The following is a 7,945-nucleotide window of genomic DNA, read 5'->3' on the forward strand; positions in this document are numbered from 1 at the left end:
TGTGAGGTCTTCTAGATGAACACTAAAACAAAACCCATTACATTTCTGTTCCATGATAAATCGTACAAATTTAAAGACTGCCGATTCAGCGAAACAGATAGGAATTCCAATTGCGAACGACTTAAACTGGAACAGTCACATAAATAATGTTGTGGGGAAGACGAACCAAAAACTGCGGTTTATTGGCGGAACACTTACGGGATGCAACAAATCTACTAAAGAGACTGCCTACATTACGCTTCTCCGTCTTCTTCTGGAGCATTTATGTGCGGAATGGGCTTCTTACGAAATACATTTGACAGAGGACAACGAAGCACTTCGAAGACAGGTAGCTCGTTTTATATTATGTCAAAATGAAGGAGAGAGTATCACGTGTGTGATACAAGAGTTGGGATGGCTTCATTAAAAACAGACGTTTTTTGTTGCTGCGAGAACTCTTCACGAAACTTCAGTCGCCAACTTTCTTTCTCGACTGCGAAAATGCTAGTATTCTGTTGACTCCTACCTACAAAGGAAGAAATGACCATCGTAATAAAATAGGATAAATCAGACCTTGCTCGGAAATAGTTAGGTGTATATTTTACCTATGTGCTATGTGGTATTCGAGGATGGAACAGTCGAAAAATAGTCTGAAAGTGGTTCAGTGAACCCTCTGCCAAGCACTAAAGTGTGAACTGCAGAGCAGCCATGTAGCTGTAAATGTAGACTACATCACCCAGTTTAGATGTTAAGTTGATCGCTATCCGTCATTACTTTCACCTTTGTTTACTTTGCTCTCATTCCATATTATGGACTCATTAGATTATTCATTACATCCAACAGACCTTGTAAATCTTCCTTACTTTCATTAAGAATAGCAGTCTCATCAGCGAATCCTGTAACTGAGAGGCCTATCCTTTCACTCAGAAATTTAATTCTCCTCCTGAGCCTCTCATTCATTCCTGTCATTCGTTCATACAGATTGAAGAGTGGAAGAGGAAGACACCTTTTTATAAGCCGAGCACTTCTCCCTTCGTCCCCCATTCTTATTGTTCCCTACTGTTTCTCGTAAATAGTGTGTATTACTCGTCTTCCCCTGTGGCTTACATCGGTTTCACTGAGAATTTCAATGTTTACGTTGTCGGATGTTTGTTCTACATCGATAAATATACGAACGTGTCTGCACGTTTCCTCAGTCTTGCCTCCATTATCAAGCGTGGCTCCAGAACTTCCACTCTTCTGCCCTTATCTTTGCTGACGCCAAACTGATCGTCATCTGACAGGTCCTCCCTTCTTCTGTATGTTGTTCTCATCAGCAACTTGGATGTCTAGGCCGTGAAAAAGCAGAGAGCCTATAACACTTTCTTGGGAAACGCCATATATCACTTTTTTCACTCTGCAGCGGAGTGTGCGCTGATATGAAACTTCCTGGAGGATTAAAGCTGTGTGCCGAACCGAGACGCGAATTCGGGGCCTTTGCAAGTGCTCTACCATCTGAGCTACCCAAGCACGACTCACGACCCGTCCTACAGCTTCAATTCTGCCAGTACCTCGTCTCCTATCTTTCAAACATCACATAAACTCTTCTGCGACCCCTGCAGAACTAGCAAGCCTGGAAGAAAGGATATTGCGGAGATATGGATAAGCCATGAGCTTCTGAGAAGTTTGGAAGGTAGGAGACGAGGTACTGGCAGAATTGAAGCTGTGATGAGGGGTCGTGAGTCGTGCTTGGGTAGCTCAGATGGTACAGCACTTGCCCGCGAAAGGCAAAGGTCCCGAGTTCGAGTCTCGGTCCGGCACACAGTTTTAATCTGTCACGAAGTTTCAGATATCACTTCTGTTTCATTCAATGACTTTCCGTCAATAACTAAGAACTCTATCCTTTCTGACAAATCACGAATTCAGTCGCACAACGGGCACGGTTCTCGTAAGTACGCAATTTGATTAGAAGCTGCTTGTGAGAAAGGGTGTCAAATGACTTATGGAAATCTGGGAATATGGAATCAGTTTGGGACTTCGTGCGAATGAGGAGCTAGTTGTGTTTCACAAGAAAAATATTTTCTTAATGCGTGCTGGTTGTGTGTCAATAGATCGTTTTCTTTGAGGTATTTCAAATTGATCGAACACAGCGTAAGTTCCAAAATCATTCCGCAGATCTATGTTAAGAATATGGATCTATAACACAGCGGATTACCAATACTGCCATTCATACGTATAGGTGTTATCTGTGCAACTTTTCAGTCTTTAGGTACGAATCTTTCGTCAAGCGATCGGCTGTATATGATTGCTAAAAATGGGGGCTAGCAGCATACTCCTAAAGGCAAATAAAATCATATATAATCTGGAACGAAAAACTTGCCTTTATTTAGTGACATAAGTGACTTCGATAAACCGGAGGCGTCTACTTCTGAGTTACTCATGTTGGCAGAGAAAAAATACATAAAATGAATTAAGATTCCTCAAATTAAAATAATGCATGGCAAGTGAAACGAGAGACAGACTACAACAGGCCATTCCTTGGTAAAAGAAGGCTACAAGTATCAAACATAGGCTTTAATTGGATGGAGATATTTGGTTCAAAATGGCTCTGAGCGCTATGGGACTTAACGTCTGAGGTCATCAGTCCCCTAGACTTAGAACTACTTAAACCTAACTAACATAAGGACATCACACACATCCATGCCCGAGGCAGGATTCGGACCTGCGACCGTAGCGGTCGCGCAGTTCCAGACTGAAGCGCCCAGAACCGCTCGGCTACACCGGCCGGCTGGAGATATTTCTGAGAGTATACAACTGCTGCACAATATTGTGTGGAAGTCAATCACTGTCTGTGGGAAAATTGGAAAAGAAGAGACTCGAAGCATTTGAGGGGTGATGTTACAGGAGGATGCTGAAAATAAATTTGAGTGATATGATCAGAAATTATCAGGTTCTACACAGAATCGCCAAGGAAAAGAAAACACTGACTTGAAGGGCTACAATGACAGAACGCGTGCTGAGATGTTCTACCATACTAGTACAATATTCTTTACTCTCTGAAGACCTGTTTTGAATATACCGGGTGATCAAAAAGTCAATATAAATTTGAAAACTGTATAAATCACGGAATAATGTAGATAGAGAGGTACAAATTGACGCACATGCTTGGAATGACATGGGGTTTTATTAGAACCAAAAAAATACAAAAGTTCAAAAAATGTCCGACAGATGGCGCTTCATCTGATCAGAATAGCAATAATTAGCATAACAAAGTAAGACAAAGCAAAGATGATGTTCTTTATAGGAAATGCTCAATATGTCCACCATCATTCCTCAACAATGTAGTCGAGGAATAATGTTGTGAACAGCACTGTAAAGCATGTCCGGAGTTGTCTTTCAGCATTCCTAGGTACGTCGATCGATCACGATACACTCGCGACTTTAGGTAACCCCAAAGCCAATAATCGCACGGACTGAGGTCTGGGGACCTGGGAGGCCAAGCATGACGAAAGTGGCGTCTGAGCACACGATCATCACCAAACGACGCGCTCAAGAGATCTTTCACGCGTCTAGCAATATGGGGTGGAGCGCCATCCTGCATAAACATCGTACGTTCCAGCAGATGTTTATCAGCCAGGCTGCGGATGATGCGAATCTGTAACATATCGGCGTACCTCTCACCCGTCACGGTAGCAGTTACAAAACCAGAATCACGCATTTCCTCGAAGAAAAAAGGGCCGATAACGGTAGATGTGGTAAATCCAACCCATACCGTGACTTTCTCTTCGTACAATGGAGTTTCCACGTCAGTTCTAGGATTTTCGGTAGCCCAAATTCTGTAGTTGTGGGCGTTGACAGACCCTCGGAGCGTGAAATGAGTTACGTCGATCTACAACACGTTACTCAACCAATCGTCCTCTTCTGCCATCTTTTGAAACGCCCACACCGCAAATGCCCTCCGCTCCACTAAATCGCCAGGTAACAGTTCATGATGCCGATGGATTTTGTACGGATAGCATCGGAGGGTATGCCTAAGTGCCAACCAAATAGTAGTGTATGGAATGCCGGTGCGATGTGCGACTGCACGAGCGCTGACTTCCCCTTGCATAGACGAACCCGCTACAGTCTCCATTTCTTCCTGAACTGTCTCAGCAGCATTACGCCTTGTGCTCGGTCGGCCACTACGGGGTCTATCGTCTAAACAACCCGTGGCTTCGAACTTCGAAATCATTCTCGCCACAGCTGCATTTGTCAACGGACCTTTACCCGTTCGAATCCCCTTCCTATGGCGAAAGGATCGTAACGCTGAACTAGCACATTCCCCATTCTGATAATACAGCTTCACTAAAAGCACCTTTTCAGGTAACGTCAACATGCTGCGACTGCTGGCGCATCTGTTTCTCTCTCTCTCTCTCTCTCTCTCTCTCTTTTTTTTTTTTTTTTTACTTTATTGTTATTTTAAAACCTGTACAAATCAGGTAGGCTGGCAGCGGCACACTACGCCGCTCTTCAGCCATAGCGTTTACAATAGTAGAAGAACGGAGAATGATAGCAAACAAAGGGACGGGCAAAAGAGAGAGGTCACAGAGACACAAAAAAAACACGGAGTCGTTCACACGTGGCGATAACAACACTGAAAACACGTTGGCACGGCGCACAGAACACTGATGAATCCGACGGCACAAGTGAACGTAGTAGTGGGACGGCGGACACCAAAAAACACTAAACGACGTCACACACACGAGACACAGAAGGCGATGATCTCCGGCGCGCGAATGTTCACTATGCGTGTGCGAGTCCGGGGACCTGCCAAGAGAGGAGGAGGAGGAAGGGGAGTGGGAGAGCGAGAGGGGAGAGCAGAGATGCCATGGGCAGGGGAGAGAGGGGGGGAGGGAGGAAGGGGAAGAGAGAAGCCCGGGGGAAGAGGGGGAGGGAGGGGACGGGGAAAAGGAGAGAGAAGGGAAGAGAAGAGAAGGGAGGGAGGGTGCCGAAAGGAAAGGACACCGGAAGTGGGGGGCGGGGCAGGGTCAAAGTTGATAGGAGGGGTAGATGGAGGGGACGAGGACATCATCAGGGAGAGGGAGCTGGCGGAAGCCACCTTGGGAGAGGGTAAGGAGGGTGGAGAGATGGAGACCGGACGGGACGTGGGAATACAGGTGCGGCAGCGGGCGGGGACGGGAGAGGACCGGGGATACGAGCGGGTGAGGAGGATCAAGTTTACGGGAGGTGTACAGGATCCGTATCCTTTCAAGGAAAAGGAGGAGGCGGGGGAAGGGGATGAGATCATACAGGATCCGCGTGGGGGAGGGGGAGACGGATGTGATAGGCGAGGCGGAGAGCATGGCGTTCAAGGATTTGGAGGGATTTATAAAAGGTAGGGGGAGCGGAGATCCATGCTGGATGGGCGTAACAAAGGATAGGGCGGATGAGGGATTTATAGGTGTGGAGGATGGTGGAGGGGTACAGACCCCACGTACGGCCGGAAAGGAGCTTCAGGAGACGGAGTCGGGAACGTGCCTTGGCTTGGATTGTCTGGAGATGGGGAGTCCAGGAGAGGCGACGGTCGAGGGTGGCGCCAAGGTACTTAAGGGTGGGAGTGAGGGAGATGGGACGACCATAGACGGTGAGATAGAAATCAAGGAGGCGGAAGGAAGGAGTGGTTTTGCCTACAATGATCGCCTGGGTTTTGGAGGGATTGACCTTGATTCAACCACTGGTTGCACCAAGCGGTGAACCGGTCAAGATGGGATTGGAGAAGGCGTTGGGAGCGTTGCAGGGTGGGGGCAAGAGCAAGGAAGGCGGTGTCATCGGCAAACTGGAGAAGGTGGACGGGGGGTGACGGCGGCGGCATGTCCGCCGTGTACAACAGGTACAGAAGGGGGGAGAGGACGGAGCCTTCGGGCACACCGGCGGAGGGGAAAAAGGTGTAGGAATCTGTGTTATGGATGGTGACATAGTAAGGACGGCGGGAGAGAAAGGAACCGATCAGACGGACGTGGTTAATGGGAAGGGCGAAGGTTTGGAGCTTGAAGAGGAGACCGGAATGCCATACGCGGTCATAAGCGCGTTCGAGGTCAAGAGAGAGGAAGATTGCGGAGCGACGGGAACTGAGCTGTTCGGAAAGGAGATGAGTGAGGTGAAGGAGAAGATCGTCGGATCTCTCTCTCTCATTACAGCTCCTTTTATACACGATTGTCGTTCGCAGTCACTGACGTTTTACTGTCCAGCGCCATCTGTCGGACATTTTGTGAACTTTGTTTTTTTTGGTTCTAATAAAACCCCATGTCATTTCAAGCATGTGTGTCAATTTGTACCTCTCGATCTACATTATTCCGTGGTTTATTCAGTTTTCAAATTTATACTGACTTTTTGATCACCTGGTATATAATTTCTGTTAGTTTTATTCTTCTACTTCATCTTGTTGTCTTTCATACATTACCTTAACGCTAGTAGAAAGCACCGAAGCTCAAATCGTTGTAGGTACCGAAAGCTGGTTGAAGCCGGAAATAAGCTCAACCGAAATTTTTATAGAAGGCCAAACGGTTTCAGAAAGGATAGGTTAAATACCATTGGTGATTGATAGTTTGTTGCTGTTAGAAGTAGTTTATCTTGTAGTGAAACTGAAATAGATAATTCGTGTGAGTTAGTATGGGTAGAGCTTATACTTGACAACCGGACGAAATTAATAACTAGTTCCTTTCACCGACCTATCGACTCAGATGAATCATTTGCTGAACTGTTCAAAGAAAACTTGAGAGTCATTTCAAATACGACCCCACCCATAGAATTACAGTTTATGATGACTTCATTCTACCATCGACGCGTTGGCGAAAACACATGTCCAGAGGTGGTAAGTACAAAACATCGTCGGAAATCATACTAAATGCTTCCTCCGAAATTATTTTGAGCAATTAGTTCAGAAGCCTACTCGAAGTGTGAATGGATGCGAAAGCATACGTGCACTTAGCAACAAATAATTCTGAGCGAATGGGGAACGTCATGACGGATACAGGGATTTAGTGACCACAAGGCCGTGGAAGTGGTACTGAACACCGTAACATCCAGATCTACTAAAAGTAAACGCAAAATATTTTCTATTAAAAAATATCGTCTGGTGCCTTCCTAACAGACAGTCTCCACTCCTTCCAAACTATGTAAGTGTAGAACAGATGTGGCTTAAATTCAAAGAAATAGTGTCGACAACAATTGAGAGATGAATATCAAATAAGTTAATGAAATATGGTACTAATTGGCCATGGTACACAAAACAGGTCAGAACGCTATTGCAGAGGCAATGAGGAAAGCATGTTAAAGCCACAAGAAAGCAGAATTTCTGAGATTGTAAATGTTTTACTGAAACTCGAAACTTAGCATGGACTTCAATGAGAGGTGCTTTTAATAGTTTCCACAACATAACTCTGCCTCAATATCTGGCAGAAAATTCCAAGAGATTCTATTCATATGTAAATTACGGCCTGCGGCAAGGCACAATAAATACCTTCACTGGGTGATACCAATGGTAACGTTACCAATGACAGTGACACTAAACCGGAGTTACAAAACACAGTTTTCCGAAATTCGTTCACCGAAGAAGACGAAGTAAATATTCCAGAATTCGAATAAAGAATTGCTGCCAAAATGAGTAACTTAGAAGTAGATATCCTAGGTGTAGCGAAGCACCTTAAATCACTTAACAAAGGCAAGGCCACCGATTCTAATTGTATACCAGTCATATTCCTTTCAGAGTATATAATAGCTCCATACTTAGTAGCCATTTACGACCGCTCGCTCGTAGGAAGAGCCGTACCCAAGGTCTGGAAAGTTACAAAGTCATACCGGTACCCAGGAAAGGAAATAAGAGTAATCCTCTGAATTACAGACCCATATTACTAACGTCGATTTGCAGTACGATTTTGGATCGTATATTGTGCAAGAACATTATGAATCACCTCGAAGAAAACGATTTATTGACACATAGCACGGATTC

The sequence above is a fragment of the Schistocerca americana genome, chromosome 3 (assembly GCF_021461395.2).
Source record: "Schistocerca americana isolate TAMUIC-IGC-003095 chromosome 3, iqSchAmer2.1, whole genome shotgun sequence".
Classification (NCBI taxonomy): Eukaryota; Metazoa; Arthropoda; class Insecta; order Orthoptera; family Acrididae; genus Schistocerca; species Schistocerca americana.